The sequence below is a fragment of the Macaca fascicularis genome, chromosome 1, assembly GCF_037993035.2.
Source record: "Macaca fascicularis isolate 582-1 chromosome 1, T2T-MFA8v1.1".
NCBI lineage: Eukaryota > Metazoa > Chordata > Mammalia > Primates > Cercopithecidae > Macaca > Macaca fascicularis.
The window spans coordinates 74,894,995-74,914,288 of NC_088375.1; the positions used below are offsets into that span (position 1 = coordinate 74,894,995).

At 40.1% G+C, this 19,294-nt stretch overlaps 1 protein-coding gene and 1 long non-coding RNA gene across 35 annotated transcripts in view; one reads left to right on the forward strand and one right to left on the reverse strand.

Moving 5' to 3' along the window:
• Positions 1–19,294, reverse strand: part of ESRRG (estrogen related receptor gamma) — a 649,428-nt gene that overhangs the window by 585,596 nt on the left and 44,538 nt on the right. For 6 of the 33 annotated variants that reach the window (XM_074036555.1, XM_045368613.3, XM_074036544.1 and 3 more), the window contains exon 1: positions 15,113–15,150. The exons of 9 other annotated variants lie outside the window; for them this stretch is intronic. The gene's annotated coding sequence lies outside the window, so the exon portion shown is untranslated. Of the gene's footprint in view, positions 1–2,048; positions 2,204–3,333; positions 3,458–14,832; positions 15,151–15,761; positions 15,900–19,294 lie in introns of those variants that run through there. 18 more of the 33 variants (XM_074036545.1, XM_065541784.2, XM_074036531.1 and 15 more) reach the window with 5 other exon arrangements.
• LOC141410001 (uncharacterized) lies at positions 3,539–8,373 on the forward strand. Of its 2 annotated transcripts, XR_012433196.1 has the most exons (4): positions 3,539–3,762; positions 5,139–5,282; positions 5,832–5,867; positions 6,583–8,373. It is a non-coding gene; the product is annotated as an uncharacterized lncRNA (long non-coding RNA). The 2 variants fall into 2 exon arrangements; XR_012433197.1 differs by lacking the exon at positions 5,832–5,867.

Here is a 19,294-nt window from a genome sequence, read left to right on the forward strand (position 1 = left end):
GTAAAACACTATACTAGGATACAAAATGCATCACCATCTCCCAAGGGATGAAAGTTACTATGGTGTACAGTTGTCACTATGACAGGACCAAACAATGATGTGAACAGCATCCTTCTCTGTAAAGCACACAGAGCAGTATTCTACTTGACGATATTTTTCCTCAATCAAAAATACAGTCATCCCTCAGTATCCTTCGGGATTGGTTCCAGGCCCCCTGCATATACCAGAGCCTAAAAATACTCAAGTCCTGCAATCAGCCCTGCTGAACCCGTGTATACGAAAAGTCAGCCCTCTGGACATGGGTTTCACATCCCACAAACACGGTAGTTTTGATCGGTGTTGGGCTGTAAAAAAATCTACCCACAAGTGGACTTGCGCAGTTCAAACCCATGTTGTTGGAGGGTCAAGATAATAATGAAACCAGCAACAGTTTACTGGACACTTACTCTGCCACACAGGCTGCTGAGTACTTTCCATATGTTATCTCATGTAACTCTTTCAACCAACATTGGTGTACATTATTACCCTCACTCTACAGATGAGAATGTGGAAGGTCAGGTAGGGGAAGTCTTTTAGCCTAAAAATCTTAAACATAGTTAGGTCCAGAGCAAAACACCAACCCATGTCTGACTCTGAATATTTTGCTTCATAATCACCCTGCACCTAACACTTCTATTCCTATCTTTCAGCTTGGAGAATCAAGGTAAGGAAAAGTAAAAAAGCATATTTTTATTATATTTTACCCCAAACTCCATTTATACTTGGTGTTCCCACACTTGCTTCAAATTGCTCCTTTCCCCCTGCCAACATTAATTACTAGATTTATTCTTTTATATCTTTTTGATAAACATAGCTGGTATTAGAATAGAAAACACATCATGAGATCACAGTATTAACCATGATATTTTGAAACATTCTTCAGTCTAAGTATGCAATAAGGCTCTCCAACATCTTAAAAAGATTGATTTAAAAAAAGCTTAAATATAAGCACTATGTTAACACTTAGCACTTACAGTTCTAAACAAAGAGTTTGCCAGATAAAATCTGGAGTGTATGTAGAGGGGGCTGATGCTTTTACATTTTATTGAGTTTCTAAATTATAACCCTCACGCTTTTTCATGTGCTGATTGGTTCTATTACAGTAGAGGTATTAATAGAAAAATACACACCTGAAATTCTATCGTTCAGTACGACACCTGTGTATGTACAATGATGCATCTATTCAGAAGAATCTATATGTTAAAAGGAGTTAAAAGAGACATTATCTTTTGTTCCAGGATGATGCAATTATTTATACCATCTTATGTGGAAGGAGGTATGGCTCAAGAAACCAGTTCAGGTTTCACCTTGAAGCTCAGCACACCTAGACAGAGTCTTTTGCTTAAAGTGCCTGTGGTTGCTTGAGACTGTGACTCTGAGCACCTTCATTCCTGCATGCTGTGTACTGACTAGATCTACCCTCCAAATCTGGATAAAGACACAGCTGTGCTTCTAAGTATCCCCTTTCCCCCCAACTTTGGCTACTAGACCTTCTTCACTTATTTTTTAAAAATAAGCATAGCAGATAACAGCACACCAAACAAACCATGAGGTTAGCACTTAACACAGATACAATGTGCTCCTTATTTTTGGTTGAAGGCAAATTTATGAATACAATCATTTTCACATACTGAAACCACCTTTACCAGAGAAATGCAAATATTATTGTAATATCTGGTCCTTGTAGAACTCAGAAAATATCTGGGTGGACGAAAACCCTGAGGTTAGGACACAGCACTTCTCACAGTATCTGCATGTGCTTATTACCATATTGTAGAAGTTGTTTCTAAAGCAAATAACAGTTTTCAGAAAGACCGAGTTTACGAATTGATCTAGAGACTTGGGGAGAGACAGAAAAGACAGTTGTACCATTTAAAGCTAAGGAACGAAATGACCTATTCCTCTTATGTCAAGACTTGAGAACTTCTAGTACACAATTAGCTTGACCTTCCATAAAGGAAGCCCTGAAATACAGACTTCCTTTTTGTTTCTAAAATAAAGGTACTTACCAGTGAAAATCCACAAGTCACCACACTTTGCCCAGAATCACATTGGCCGCCCTTCTCCATGGAAGCACAGAGTGGGACCTGCCAAGTTTGTGGAGATACCTACTTGGGTTGGTTGGAAATAGGTAAGGGGGGAAGAAGGGGCAGAAAAGAAAGACTTTCCCTTTAAAACTGAACAGAAGCTGATACCAAATCACATGACCTTTTACCGTAATTTCTATTAAAATCATTTCATGTCTGGTTGCCTCTGCTCTCCTGGCTCATTTGTATTGTTTACAACAAGTCATTGCACTGGCAGTTAGTGGTGGCTGAATCCATGGTTACCCGTTTTTACATTCACTAGTTAAATGGAATGCAGCTCTGCTGTGGGTTTCAGGGAGCAAGCTCTTAAGAAACCACAATCCAGCTATCAATCAGACTAATCCGAGAGAAATTAATCTTACAAACATAAGTATTGTTGCATATTAAAAATTGATAGAAAGGGGGCACGGGCTTTTATTGGTTGGAGTTAATTGGAGTTACAAAAGTGGACAAGCCGAGATTTGACTTAGAGCCTCAGAGTGTTCTGTCTGTGGTCTCCATCTGACAGCCATTCACGTTGTGCATCTAAAAAGCTTTCAAGGGTAATACGACCACCCTTGAAAACAAATCCACCACTTTCCAAAATTCTGTGAGCATTTATCTGACCTGAATGTTCTTAGAATCTAAGTAGTGGCGAAATGCAGGTTTAACCAGACTGCAATCCTAGCAAAGTAACTTAAACAGTTATATACAAGACAGTAAAACACCAAACAGACAGCACTGGGTAGGATTCAATTAAGACAAAACCTCAGTGGAATGCTCTTTACGAGTAAATTAAAACTGCAAACTAATATGTTTTGAGAGCAAGAACAGTACAAATTCATTCTATTGTCCATGAATTTATGTGGTTAATTCCTTAAAAACATTCCCCAAAGCTAACTTGTTTCTCAAGATGGACATGACCAACAATTACAAATCCTAATAAAAATGTAGAAGTTTTATAGTTTAATGCCCACAGTAATTGTCCCACAAGTCACATCTAAATGCTAAATGAGAACAGCAAATAGTTAAAGCTAACATATTACAACCCCATCTACTGCAAAGTCACTGTATCAGAAGCTAGAATTGATTTGTTTCCTCAGAACGAATTGAAAATGAATGTAACATAACGTCGGAAAAATCCCTCCTGCACTGCTAATCGGATATTGTATAATGGTTGATTGCAGCTTTGCCCTGTACTATTGCTGCCTAAATCATACATACTTACACGTTCTGGGTTCTTCCAAGAGTTTGGTGCAGTTTCAAGGACAAATGTCTTAAGGAAGCCTCTCTACTGTGCAGCAGGGAGCCTAGCTCGGATCTGATGACAAGAGCACAGTGCTAAATCTGACAACAGAGAAGGAAACTTCCTGTGTGAAGAGGAGATCTTGGAAAGTCTCAGGGTTAAAAAGGCTGCTCTAAATGTGCTGGTTGATTTGCTCCCCGGTTGTGTATACACAGTAGCAGCTGATCTGTGTTTGCAGCCCTGCAGAAAGGAACCTTTACTGAAAACCAATGGCATCACATTTCAGCGGAGCTGGTGCCAAGTGCTGGAGAGCAGAGCAACCTTTGACAACTTCACACGATTCACCCCAGCAGACTCACCACAGGTCAGAAAGGAATGTGGAAGGTGTCTCCCCACCAGGTTCCATCTCAGGTATGTTAGCGCAGTCCCTGGGAAACCACACACTGTTACTGGTTGGATTCTGATAACAGTGTAAGGTATTCTCGGGACTTCTACGTAGTTCCTGTCTCTGCTGTCCTGACCTACAGTGTACTATATTTTAACAGAAGCTTTAAAATGAATCAGGATTTTTAAAAATGTATTTCCCTCTGCTTCTTATGGAAACCTTTGTATGTAAGGTTCTTCTGTTGTTCCTCAGAAATAAACTGAGGACAAAATAATGTAAGATCGGGTAGTCTGGTATCAACTTCTGCATTCTGTCTCCCAATGCAGAGGCTGGAGTTTTAACATTACCGTGTTGCCAGGGGCCATTTTAGTATTGTTCATTAGAAACTGGGGATGGCTGCAAAACTTCACTCCAACAGAACCAACTATTGTAATGAGCTATAGGGATGTTAGGAACAGACAAGCAATGAAGAACATGAAATATTCCACTGTTCAGCAGTGGAATCACCTTCTTTATTATCACCCTTAACATGGAAGAGAGTGAAAATTCTAGACCTTACCAACTCTAGTAGTGAAAGTTAAGACAGAGTAAGAGCCAGAAAGAGAGAGACAGAGACAGAAGGTAGGGGCGGCTGCTAGTGGCAGTAACAAACTTAATTCAAGTCATTGGTTAACCACTTCATTAACTGTGAGTTCCTCACTGCCCTTGCTTTCTCTTCTGTCTCTATGACAAGTCCAGGTTATGGTATATTATATGGTATTTTTCACTATTGTGCTTTTTACTTCAAAGGGCAGAAATCAGAACTGACAGTTTAACAAAAGGCCACGTTAAATGTGTCAGGCAGCTCAGGAGAATGTTCCCCTACTTATCTGAAAGCCAGCCCAGGAGCTGCCTGGGCAACTGGTGAATTATCCAAGGTCTTTGTTTTTCATTCTGGCCACACTATTGTTCAGGAATAATGATAATTCTCTTATATCTGAGAGTCCACATCATGTAATGAATAGACTCTGGGCTCTGGTGCCAAGTAGATCTAACTTCCTATCTCTACCACTTTCTACCTACATGAGGTTGGAGGTTGCTTAAAAATCTCTGAACTTCTGTTTTCTCATCTGTGAAATGGAGGCACTATATCTACCATACGCAATTTTTTTTGTGAAGTTTTAAACAATAACTTAACGTGTCAAGGGCTTACCACAGCGCCTGGCATGCATGCATTTACAAACATTTACTGAGCCTCCTCTCAGAGCCAGTCACGGTGCCAGACACTGGGGGCACAAAGTCAGTTAAGACATGGTCTCTACCCTCAAGTGCAGTTCCACAAGTGTTACGTATTTCCTCCTTCCCTCCCATAATTTGTGCAGTCTCTGTTTAAATGCTCTGTTTCGTTTGATCCTTCCAATAGTACTGTGAGACAGATGAAGCTACACCCAGTTTATAAATGGGAAAACTTTGGCTTGAAGAGATGAGGGTCACACAGCTGGTAAATTGCAGCCTAAACATCAATCCAATTTCTCTGATTCTGTCAATCTGTCAAGTACTCTTTAAGGTATGTGTGTGCGTGTGTGTGTGTGTGTATATATACACATATATATATGTGTATATACATATATATGTGTATGTGTATATACATATATATGTGTATGTGTGTATATATATAACATATATATATGAAGTGATCACACAGCATTCATATTTTGCATTATTTGATATTATACTTGTTATCTTCACAGTGTCATGTATACATATAATGCACTTCCCTGCAGGTAGCATAAGTCCCTTAAAGAGAGGCACTATATCTTAAAATTACTTTATATTCTCAAACAGACCTAGCATGATGTTAAAGACATTACCTGTTTAATAAATTTTCCTAAATTGAAAAAAAAAAAAAACCCTCAAGTTGGGTCAATTTTACTATCCAAAATCACCCTCACAGAAAGCTGGAACCCTTCAATAAATGATGGTTTGGAGGTTATATGTGGCCTTCCAGTGCTCTTGCTGTCTATGTCATTACTTCTAAATAATTACATGCATGTCAAAGTTCTTAACACGGACTCATCATCAAACTCCCTGAAGATCGTTTTCTTCCTTTGTTTAGCACATATCCTGTACATTGAAGCCCTGATGAATTTTGGTAAGAGTGATTAAATATTTACTTTCTAATTCAAGCCTGACCCGAAGATATCTCTTGATTTCTGGGTCCACTCCAGTTTCTAGTTTTTGTTTTTTTTTTTTTTTTTTTTTTGCTTGGTTGGTTGTTTGGTTGGTTGGTTTTTGTTTTTTGGTTTTTCGTTTTTTGTTTTGAGAGGGAGTCTCACGCTGTTGCCCAGGCTGGAGTGCAGTGGCGCGATCTCCTCTCACCGCAAGCTCCGCCTCCCGGGTTCACGCCATTCTCCTGCCTCAGCCTCCCGAGTAGCTGGGACTACAGGCGCCCCCCACCGCGCCCGGCTAATTTTTGTATTTTTATAGAGACGGGGTTTCACCGTGTTAGCCAGGATGGTCTCGATCTCCTGACCTCGTGATCCACCCGCCTCGGCCTCCCAAAGGGCTGGGATTCCAGGCGTGAGCCGCCGCGCCTGGCCCCAGTTTCTAGGTTTAACAGTTCACAAAGTGTAGAATTCTGTTGATCATTATCTTGTAAATCAAAGCACAGCATCCAGCAATCTTGGGTAGAGTTTGCTTTTTATACATATATAATCTATACAAATAGCTCGAATTTCTTAAATAATTATTGATCTACTGCTTCATTTATGCATTAAAATGTAGTCCATTTCTGATGAAAGAATTGATTAGACATTTATCAGTGAATTACAGACAAAAATTTTCTTTTTTTTTTTTTTTTTTTCCAGACAGAGTTTCGCTCTTGTTGCCCAGGCTGGAGTGCAATGGCACAATCTCGGCTCACCGGAACCTCTGCCTCCCGGGTTCAAGCGATACTCCTGCCTCAGCCTCCCGAGTAGCTGGGATTACAGGCATGTGCCACCACGCCCGGCTAATTTTGTATTTTTTTTGTAGAGAGAGGGTTTCTCCACGTTGGTCAATCTGGTCTCCAACTCCCGACCTCAGGTGATTTGCCCACCTCGGCCTCCCAAAGTGCTGGGATTACAGGTGTGAGCCACCGTGTCTGGCCAAAAATATTCTTAAAAGACATGTGTATAGTGTCTAGAACTTGGTTTTCAACTATTGTATTACATTCATTACTTCTCTTTGTTTGGTTGGTTGGCATTTTTTAGAGATGGGGCCTTGTTATGTCGCCCAGGCAGATCCCAATTCCAGGCCTCAAACATTTATCAAGCCTCACCGTCCCAAGTAGCTGGGATTACAGGTATAAGCCACTGGACCCAGCACTTACTGTGTGCATTTGTTCTAATCTTATACCCTGGGCACCTTTTAAAATAGAATTTATAATACTCTTTCTAAGTATTTGCTACCAAACAATGATTCCTTCAGCCTTAACAAAAATCCAAGAAATTTAGATTAATAGCAACATCATGGCAAAAGTGCAGATGACAGGCGATATTTGAGATAAAGAACACAATTACTGAATACATTGTTTTTGTTTCCAAAGTCAGTCACTTGTTTGTTTAGACAAGCTGTGGCCATCTGTAAGGGAAAGTAAATATGCTGAAGCAGTGGCACTGCATACGTTAGAATTATCAGGCTTGCTACCATCTTCCATGCCCAGCTGCCCAGCTGCCCTGCAACTACTTCAGGGAGAAACTAGCAGTTGCCCAGCAACTACTTCCTGCTTGCTCTCTGAAGTACCTCTCTGAAGTACCAACCACAATGCTTGTTCTACAGTGGACAAGAAATGTACCAACCAAAGACCACTCTGGAGCTGAGCAAATTCACCTCAGAATGGTCAGATCTTTTTAGCACAGAGAAATGGTGCACCCAATGACTCTTCTTCACCACCTGAAACCAAGGAACTTTACCGTTTATAAGCACTTTTATACCCAAGAGTCTGATTCAACTCTCATATCCATCTTGAGAAGCAGATGCTTTTATTATTCAAATTTTTATAATTATGAAGGTTCAAAGAATTAAATAATTTCTCAAAATCATACAGGCAATAAGTGATCCAGTGGAGATTTTGAAATGAGAGTTCTAATTCCAAAGCCTTTTCTCATAACACACTGTCCTTTCCCTTCAGGGGATATGTGCACACACTAGTTTGTCTCTTTTTCCTTTTGGCTTCACAGCTCAGTTAAATACAGACAAAGCTATTCCCCACTCTTATCCCCACCCCTCACCCCTACCCCCCGCTATACACAGCTCACCCTCTTCTACATCCAACTGCTTCCATTTTTTCTTCTCTCACAACTTGGCCAACTATTTCAGAGAACAGCTTTTTTTCTGTCTCCATTTTTTCTCACTCCCCCTGTTCAATGAATTTAGGTGCCAAAAGCCACATCTTATCACAAGTGATAAACTTAGAAGTATTGCTAATATTTCAGTATATCAGGGAAAGAAAAGTCATATACTTTGCAACCAGCCGCAAAAAGTCCCGAAAGTTTCTAAGAATCTCTTACAGATACTCTGCAATTGTTTCTGTCTCTTTTAAACTTCCTGTTATATGTGCGTTCTTTTAAACATCAACCATTGCAAATCTAGATAAATGATAAACTATCATTCTGTTTTACTGCCTTTGTATTCTGTTTATTACTTGTATCATAATAGAACTGTTCTTTACATTTTGTTCATCACTGATAATATACTATTTCACTCCAATAAGTAACAATGGGCTTTTATGGTCTAGCCTAGGAAAGTAATCAGCATTTAAGATTGTTTTCTGCAGGACCCAAAAAAAGTTGTTTTAAATATCTAATAATTGATTTACAATGAAAAAATTGTAATGCAAATCAGACTCTAAATTTCATGAGGTTTTCATTCCAAAACACAGATACTGAACTCATTTACTACTGTTCATACTAATATTTCTAGTCAGGGCATAAGGCCATACTTAAGTAGTTAGTTAGTTTATAGAATGGAAATAAATAGGCGTATGATGAATTGATTGATTCATTATCAATCATTCACTAAATTCAGAATCTCAGGGGTGGAGTAAGTTGGAGACCATCGAGTCAAACCCCTTCATTTTAGAAATGAAGAAACAAAGGTTCACTACTGCCCTCTGATGAAGTGGGTAACCAGCTCATACTACAAACCCAGCTTAGCACCATTTTGAGTGACCTTTAGCTGAGGACTGACATCCGCTAGTATGCACATTAGCTACAAGGAGCACAGTTCTAACTTTGAAGGTGATTGGGCCAAACCATTATCCGGCATTATATCCCAATTCTGCAACCTTAGGAAAATAAATGTTCATACTAAATAGAAAATGAATTTCTAATAACTGAATTAAACTGTTCATCTAAATAGCCAACTTCAGATTTCTCTCCACACATAATAACTTGGAAAAATATATAGCCCGTGTTTACTATAGTACTATAGCTACAGTCTCTAAGAAAAGCTATAACTCGCTAACAATTTTCCTGATTTATGTTTGAAAACATACAGGGCATGAAATGATTTCTGCAACCTTACATTTTCCTCAAGAACACTGGTGAGCAGAAGATATATTCCAAAAATCATGTGGGATTGCTTGCTACGTCTACTTCTTTCATAGAAATGTATGATAAGCAATTATACATACTCCACCAAAAAAAAGTCATTACGTTTTCCTCACCATTAAGGGAGGAAAGAAGAAAAATGGAAGAATGGATTTAAAAAAAAAAAAAAAAAAAAACAAGAAATAGGAAAGAAAGAGGAAGGAAGGGAGGGAACTCTGACAAAAGGACCTATTTTCAAATAATGTTTACAATGTAAAAACTGATTGCCTTCTTAAGGAAGAAAGTGCAATAAATATTCTTCTAAAGAACAGCTTGTAGATAATGTATGGTTATAAACTGTAACTCACTGCAGAAATGTTAGTTATTCTTGTTGTTAGTATTTAACATATATGGAAATTTGCTTACAACCTGTAACTGTGCTAATAAAAATAGGTATTTGTGAATATAAATTACACTGGTCATAAAATCAGACTTATTAATCTAATATATCTTAGAATTAGATCAAATTGAAATGAACCACTCTGTAACATAGATATCTGGAAACATTGTTTATATTCTATTCCATTAGTATCTATCAGAATAGGAATGCAAAAGGTTTGCTATACGTCACATAATGTTGGCAACCTGAATTTAAATCTTCAAACCAGTAAACAAACGCTGTCAGGTATGCATATTTTCCAAGTTAAAAAAAAATTGTTTGTATAGGAAAAGTAAAATGAGCAAATTCATTCGTTAACATCCTTTTAAGTGTCCAGGTTATTTATTTTAGCAGATGCACCATCAGAAACAGCCACATAAGTAAATAAAATATCTTTGACTCCCCAGTATCTTACCACAGGTGTTCCAAACACATTCAACCTTTTGTGTGTGTGTGATAACTATGATCATTATCTTGTTTAAATAAACAAAGTATCCTTCATAACAGAAATATAAATAAAGGCCTGATTTAAAACTATAAATGATTATTCTTCACAACTATAGGTATCATCAAGCATAATATTATAAATACACCAGTAAACATCTGTATATGGTATACATGTCAAAGAGGAATGGGAGATGAGATTTATCCCCAGTAGAGTGCAGGGGGCAAGGTAAGGAGAGAGTGGCCTTTCACAATGGGTTGTGAATCAAGGATGAGTAAATGAATGGTATCTAATCTCCAAGAAAAAGAAAATTTCCTTCTCTATGTGATAGACATAAAGAGTTGCAATAATTTCACAAAAATTTTTATCAGGAACATACTACCAAGAATTTTTGCTTCAAGGTTTGCAAGAATTTTTCTGGTTCTCTGAACCATAAGGCTGTGTGTATTGACCTTCTATTTCAAAAGGCTGTATTACTTTCTGCAATCATCTCTTAAAAGAAGGCCCACTGGGCTCTGGCTCTCCCTTTTGGCACCACCGCTAATTGCAATACAAAAATCGTATTATAAATTAGGTTCAAAATTATCTAAAGATTGTTCCGGAGAAGGATTTTTTCTTTCTTTCTTTTTCTTCTTCTTTTTTTTTTTTTTTTTTTTTTTCAGTCAAAGCCTCCATCTGTCCCCAGGCTGCAATGCAGTGGCGTGATCTCGACTGACTACTGTCTCTACCTCCCGTGTTCAAGCCATTCTCCTGCCTCAGCTTCCTGAGTAGCTGGGATTACAGGTGTGCACCACCATACCCAGCTAATATTTTATTTTTAGTAGAGACGGGGTTTCACCATATTGGACAGGGTGGTCTCGATCTCCTGACCTCGTGATCCACCTGTATCAGCCTCCCAAAGTGCTGGGATTACAGCCGTGAGCCACCATGCCCAGCCAAGAAAGATCTTTAAACTCTCCTATAGCACCACACTCTCATCCACTAGCATGAGAGGGTGAGGACGCATAGAACTTACTCGTAATTATTTGCTCTGATTCCTAAAGCCCACTTACTCTACTGGGATGGCAGTGCCAACCTAAAAACTGAATTGCAAATCCAGACGATTTCACAGCTTTAACAAACTGACAACAAAGTGACAAGAGAAAACCTCTTCCTTTGCACAAGAAGCCCTGGTACATTATTTTGACTTTATAAAGATATTTTAAATGAATTTTAAAAAATCACAATATTATGAAACTTGATAATCATTACTTCAAAACGACAGACTCTATTGTTCATGGAAAATTTTTCAGTTGGTTTTGTCATACTCATGGTTCAATTGAAAGATTCACCAACCGCTCCCTGGAGAAAAGTGAAGATCTGCATTTAAATGGATATATAGTATTTCCAAAAGCACAGTACCTAGAAGGCTGATACTGTCAAGGTTTCTCAGTGAGAAAAACTCAAATTGTATTAGGTACATTTCAATGCTGTAGCTATCCCCATTTCATAGGGCTCAAATTATATCCATAATATTCTTTTCCTCTGTGCATTCTTCATAATATTGTCTCGAAAAGTTTAAATTAAAGCTTGCTCCATCACAAAGTCCTCGCGCTAACAACAAACAACTACTATTGTACGCATCATTTCTGATGCATACAGAAAAAGACCACAGAAGATAGCTTGGCCAGAAATGTTAAATAATTGAAAAGTATAATGACTTAATAGAGTAGTAAGCTTAGTTTACAATGCAGCCAATTTAAAGCCATAAAAATACCGTGTAAAAATTTTATCTTGTGGTTGACCATTACATATCCTATCTATTATTCAAAAGTATCTCAACAGCGTTTTTCTTCATTAATGTGGCTTCTGGCATTTCCCTCAAAATCTTTCTATTCCCAGATTTTTCCAACAATTTTGAAACAAATACAGAATTTCTATATTATATCACAAATCCCCTTTACTAGGATAATGACACCTTCAATGTCTAACTGAAATCAATTTCATAGGTCAATCTATAAGGCGTACTTTAACCTCTTTGGATGATTTGTTTTGTATCTAACAGAGTCAAGCACACAAGACTTTTTTTTTTTTAAAAAAAAGACTAAAGCTACTTGTATTGACACATCTGTAAACAAAAGAATTTCATAATAACCCCTTTCCTATGACACACTCATCCAAGGATTTGTCTGCATTGGAAAATGTCATAGGGCATCAGAAAAGTTTTGTCTTGAGTGTTCAGCTAAGGTGCATAGCATATCTGTGCAGATGAAAAAAGAGACACTTAGGATCCATTTCAAACATAAGCCCATTACCTCTGGCAGGCTCTTGCTAAAATTCTAGCTGCAACTGAAATGTCCCTGTAAACAAGGTTACTGAGAACAGCCCTAGATATTCCTCTCCACAACACTTTCCTACGAGCCCTTCAGCTGTCTGCCAGGTTAGTTATACCTTATCTTGCTGCACTGCCATTCTCATGCTGATTCACATTCAGAACTCAAAATGAAAGATGAAATATCTTGAAGATCACTTAATATTGAAATACTGGTGCGGTAATAAGTGGTGCTCAGTCAGAGACGGGGACATGGCACTCTCTTGGTAACCTTTTAATTTCTGGAAAAATTGTACAGAATAAATTGAGCAGCACACACGGAAACCTAATCGATTGATCTGCTCTATTTTGTTAAAGCAACACCCGTCACAAACTCCCCTGGCTCCCCAGGCAATTCCCAGTAAAGAAGACCAGCAGGTTTCAGTATATACCATGCACGAGGACTTCGATGCTATTTTGATTTATTAAAGAAAAGGAATGATCTTCTATCTACATTCATCACCCCAGTCAATGGACAGTTTTATGTGCTGTATGATACCATTCTCGATATACACACGTTTAATTCTACTTAATGCAAGTTTAAAGAGTTATGAGAGTTGCTTTAGTAAGAATAACAAAGCCATGCGTAACAGACAAATGTACGCTTAAAAGATCATCCAGGCCTGCTTCCTTATACACTTGATTCTTTTTCTATTTGAAGGAGATGAAACCCCATCAATGTCACTTCATCTCCATCAGTGTTTTCATGTCTCTTCTTCCTGTCAAGCATTCCTCAGCTCGGATTTGAGAAATGTTCAAATTTCCCTCTCTTTCCCACAATGACAGAACTGTTTCTCAGGTTGGTTAACTCATTTTGATAACATCAAATCTGCTGGACAGGAAAAAAAAAAAAAGAGAGAGAGAGAGAGAGAGAACCCTGAAACCACTCCTCAATCCCATTTTTCTGTCTTTTTCTCTAAGACATTTCCGGCTCTTTTTCTCTCTCCTGATGCTTCTGAATTTGGGCATTTTCCAAACACACTCCCCTATTTGGCCTTTGGGCAGTGTGAGAAACAAATGAGAGTTTCTCTTCAAAACTAGACCAAGTCATTCAGCTGCTCTGAAACATACTTCACAACATCCGCAGGTCTCTTGATCTTGACTTAAAGTATTAAGCAGGAGTGTTTTGAAAGTAGTAGGAGGTCATATGGACCTAACACCTTCTCTTAACCCACATGCTGAGAATTTCTTTTTTTCCTGTCTTTTTTTTTTTTTTTTTTTTTTTTTGAGACAGAGAGAGAGGGAGTGCTATTTTCAACATTGCCCTCTGGTTTATGTTAGTGAAATCATTTGATTTCTGTGTGTGTCTGTGTCTTATTGCACGGCCACTGGTTCTGGTACTACAACACAAACATAGCAAACGTGCTTCCCTAACATAAGCAGACCCATGTGGCAATTCACAACATAACCGAGGCAAGCACAATAAATAAACACATACATAATCATTCCACAGCACTGAGGCATGCGGGGGTTTCTCCAGGCCCTTCCGGACTCTTCCAGAATTGCTCATTAAGATTCTGAAAGGGGGAGGGGGTGCAGCTTGGAAAAGGTTGCCGGAAGGGAAGAGAAAGGGAGGAGGGGAGCTTTGCCCTCTGTGTCTTTCTGTCTCTGAGACTCTCCCATCACCAAACAAGGGGTGCAGGGGTCTATCCTGCAGAGGCTGTAACAGACTTGAGGGGTAGAAGGAGGTAGATGGTTTAAAATAGTTAAATGATGATCGGGTGACCTCCGTGCAACTTCAGCGACTCCCTCGGGAAGGTGAAAGGGTTGGGGAGAGAGAAGGGAGGGAAAGAAGCGTAGAGGACAGGAGGGAGACACCTAGGACTACAGCAGCAGCAATCACCAGAAGGATTTTCCAGCCCATGACAGCAGTCCTCAACTCCTGGCACCACCCTCTCCCCAACGACCCCTGCTCCGTATCCCCTCACCCTAACCCCTCCCGTCCCAGCGCCCTAACTCTGCCCTCACTCTTTGCCACTTTACCAAGCACCGAAGTCTCTATCCAGGAAGGGGGATGGGAGAGGTGTTTAAAGAACAAATCTAATTGCAATTAGAATTTATCTGTGTCTCCAGCACACACGCTGACAGTTTTGCAGTCATGGTAAGGCAAGTCTACAAGAGGTGGGCAGTACTTATGGTTGTGTTATTGAGGGAGGGGTTGCTTTTGTTTTTTTTTTTTTTTCCAAGAGACTCTAAGCAAGTGAAGGGGGAAGGGGGTAGCAATCTAGATTTCAACCAGGACTGCAAATAAAGAATGCCCCAGATGCAAATGTCTGTCTCCAGATGTTGATGATAAGGATTTGGACCAGTTACCTTGGCAGGGTCAGAACTGCAGCAGGTTAATCAGGTGAGTCGTCGGGGATTTTAAAGAAGCCGAAGCCGGTTTCTTTGGCTATGAAAGTCTACAAAACCCCCATGCAGGAACATTGCACATCTTACACACGCCTCCTTTAACTGGGCTCCCGCGACCTCGGCAGGCGAGGGGGTGCTGGCCGGCCCGCCGGTGGCAAGGGCACGGCCCCCCGCTCTGCCCCCGCGGGCGCGGGGCCGGCCTGGCACCCGGGGTCCGCGTCCCGAGCGGCTGTGCACTCACCGAGCCGGGCTGCGAGGGGCAGAGGGGCGCCCGCGGCTAGCCGGAGCGCCAAGGCGCCTCCCTTTTCTCTTGGTAGCGTCGGTCCGCACTCCCTGTGACCCAGGACGTCATGATGCCTGTCTGTTTTCTCAATGATAACTTGGCAGAAGAAGAGAGAGGCTGCCAGGTTCTCCTCGGGTGGTTACGTGGTATGTGCACGATTCTGTTTGCATGCGTTTCTCTCTCTTTTTAAAAATAAATATCTATATTTTTCTAAAAAAAAATTCCCGGCACTGTCATGATTTGATTGCATTATTGCGTTTGCATAATTGACGCCTCTGGGTGTGTATATATGTGTGCATATGCGTGTGATTTTTTTCCCCTTTAAATCCTGCTGCTCCTGCCGCCGCCGCAGCCGCTGCAAACGGAAAGCAAGCATGCGTTCATCTTTTGTCTTTCATTTTACCTTCAGGGTGACATTCAGTGCCAACTGCTCCCTTTTGACCGTCGCCAATCCCCGCCTGGGCAAAATAATTTTGAAAAACGTGGGGGGAGGGGAAGGAAGAGCCCCCTCAGCCCGAATGCTGGGGTTTCCATTCCTTCCGCTAGGAATCCCAAACCTACCCAACCCACCTCCCAACCCTGAAAAACCATTTTCCCTTCTACCCACCGGGCCCAGGCAGAGAATCGGCACCAAGACAGCGAGGAGCATCCACCCAGGGCCAGACACTCATGTTCGCGGCTCGCACTTGCTGACTTGCATCTCTCAGTTGCATTCCCGGTGTGTAGGCCTCTCACAACTGGAGCTATTTTTGTTTCCCAGAGATGTTCTTTAAAGCCTTTTAAAAATGGGGAGGGGGCAGGGAAGAAAGAGCGAGAGACAAATAGAGAGAAAGAGACGCAGAGAGAAGCCCAAACCCCTAGTTGAGAAACTCGGCTGACACATCATAAAATCTGGGGGGCTCCGGGCATCTGGCCCACCAGGCCAGTCTGGAAGGGCAGGAAGGATAACTAGGTTTTGTTTAACTCATTCTACAACAGCAGTAAAACTTTTTTTTTTTAATACAAAGATGTTATTGCTAATTATTCACAGTATTTGTCATTTACATAATTATGCTCAGAATCAGTAGGAGTGGTCTCAAGAATAATCCTTAACGTTTATTTCTGAAAATATGAGAATGCATTTTTAGATGGTGTGGCCACATGACAGGTAAAGCACAGATTACTTCTTTTTCTAATGTTTACTTTGTGTTATTTGTACATTGTCTGGTATATTTTATGTAGCTTCTCTTAATCATAATGTGTATATTACCCAACATGTGGCATATTCCTGATAAATAAATATCTAGCACCAGGTTTGGCAAATGCTTTGCTCTGCTTTATCAATAATTATCCATTTGGAGTAACAGAATGTTTAGGAATTTTTATTTTCCCCGAACCTGTAGTTGACCTTTGTCACCATCATGTATTGGTGGAGTCACCGTTCCTACTAATTCCAAATTCCTAAAAGATGACAGCAGAGGCCGAGGATGCAAAAAAATTAAGCACGAGGAAAGTTTTGAATCTGAAAATCACAGCCGATTGAGATAAAAACTTTTGAATTCATCCATAATAATCTGCAGCTGCTTGAAGGTTTAAAAATAGTTTACCTATTTGAGAGGTTGGCTAAGTTTAATGAAAACAGCAAGTAACTTGCTAGATCTTTTCCCTTTAGAGTAACAGTCCAAGAATCATTAGCAAATTCCACAGGGAAGATATTGTAATTATGCAAAGACCAGATGATCTGAATTGGAGAAACTAGACTAAGAGGGTCTGAGGACTAATGACTGATGGCCAGATCCCAAAACTTGACCTGTGTCTCTCCACCTTGACAATTGGAGGTAGCTTCTCTGGCTCGCTTTGCTTATCTGTCCCCTTGGTATGTCAGAAGGATGCATTGGTGCAGTCTTGTCGGGTGCTTAGATGTTACCGGAGTCAAAGATGTTTCTAAAGAGGGCAAAGGCCTATTGAGAACCCGAGGAGAGATTTCTATATATGTTATTGGTAACTTTCCAGTAACTATCCAAGAGGTACTCGTTAATATTCAATCTACCAACCTAGTTCTCCAGCTTTTTTACTTATTAACCTTGGAATTGGACCCTTAAAGACTCGCCACAAAGAGAAAGAACCATAACAATTTGATGAACTTTAATCCTCTGAAACGCAATTTTGTTTTGTTCTTTTCAGACAAATATCTTCCAGGCTGTTTGTCGCCACTCCACATGCCAGTTCAGGCAGCCAAGTGGTTTCCTTCCCCAGGGGTGAGATGTTTGAGCAACTAGCAAAGAGCAGAGGCAGCATACCCAAGAACTCTGGGGTTTGAATAGATCCTTCCTAAGCCCAGATTTTCTAAATCCAACTCTGCCTAGGAACCGCTCTCTGTTGCTTATTCAAGTCCAAACTCCGCAGACTACTTTCAAGTCTTTATTTTCTGGCTTCACCCAAAATATAATAGTTAATATTGTTGGAGCACGTTCAATTTCACTTCCCAATCAAACCAAAGGGCATAAAAACGCTTACTAAGGTAGATGGAAGACATAGAAGGCAATGCCCTAAACTTTACTCGTGCTTAGACCTTGTAAATCTAATTAAATCTCCTCAACAATATGGGAAGGGAAATATTATTATCCCCATTTGTGTGCCAAGAAAACTGAGGCACAGAGAAGTTGAGTAATTTGCTCAAAATTACACAGCTGGGGTTCAAATTCAAGTGCCCTGAGCTCTCGCTATCAAGCTGTCTGCTTATCTACCTACCTACCTATTCAACCTTATTTTCAACTACTGGCATCACTGAGCCATGGTTCAGTCAGGCTGGTCACCCACTGTTCATCTCATACACTCTGTTGACTCATACTGCAATCCCAGTGTCCAAGCATTCGACTCCCTCTTCACTTTCCAATTCCTTTCTGAACAAATATGCATTTTTCCCCTTTCTCTTCGGGTTTACCTAACATAGTGCTAAGTACAACACTGGCTCTCATTAAATACCTTCTGATGCATTAATTGACATAAAATTGCCTTATGGAGATCTAGAATGCCACTTTTCAATTCGACAGAAATTAAAAGTTTTATGTAGCAAAAGTGTTATCCTTTCAGCTGAAGAAATGACAAGCTTATTTCTCCATGTTTTAGACAGTCCCTAGAAAACAATTTAGGGAAGCGTTCTATGATAAGGTAGAACTTCATATATGGGGAGTGGGCTGGGTAAGCAGGTATATAATTGTAGTACTTGAAAAACTACTGAAAACTTAATTATTATGACTTTATAGCTCTTATGAGTCTTTCTCTGCTGTATTTTGAATTTTTGACTGTCAAGGTATTACAATTTCCATTTTGAAAGATAGGAAAACAAATAAGGACCCATAGGCAGGAGATATGTGATCTCATCTTGGAGCTGCTGCTACTGCTCGCTGTGTGACCTCTGGCAAATTATTTAACCATTCTGGGTCTCAGTTCCCTAACTGCACATGGAAGGGTTGAACCAATCTCCGAGGTCCCTCCAGTTCCAAGCTTACAAGTATGACACAGGATGTGAGAGAGAAGGAGAGAGAGACACAATACTCAGCCTGGAGTGAGACTGGTTTTTTTGAAGGATGCAAAAAAAAATGCTGGAGAGCTCAGATAAAATTAGCCAAGTTTATGTTTCTAATTCCTGTGTATAGTTAAAGGTAGCTCAGGAAAAAAAAAAAAGTCCATGCAAAAATATCTTCAACCCTACATTTTCCAGTGGGTCACACCTGTAATGTCAGCACTTTGGGAGGCCAAGGCAGGAGGACCGAGTCAACCCAGGATTTTGAGACCAGCCTAGGTGATGTAATGAGACTCCTGTCTCTACAAGAAATAGAAAAAATTAGCAGGGCATGGTGGCGTGTACCTGTTGTCCCAGCTACTCAGAAAGCTGAGGCAAGAGGATTGCTTGAGGCCCAAAGTCAAGGCTGCAGTAAGCAGTGATTGCGCCACTGCACTCCAGCTGAGGTGACAGAGTAAGACCCCTGTCTCAAAAAACAAACAAACAAACATAAAAACCCTACACTTTACAAAACTGTCCTTTTTTATATGAGATAAATTATTATTATTGTATTTCTTATTAATAATAAAAATATTATTATTTGAGACAGGGTCTGGCTCTGTATTCCAGGCTGGAGTGCAGTGGCCTGACCATAG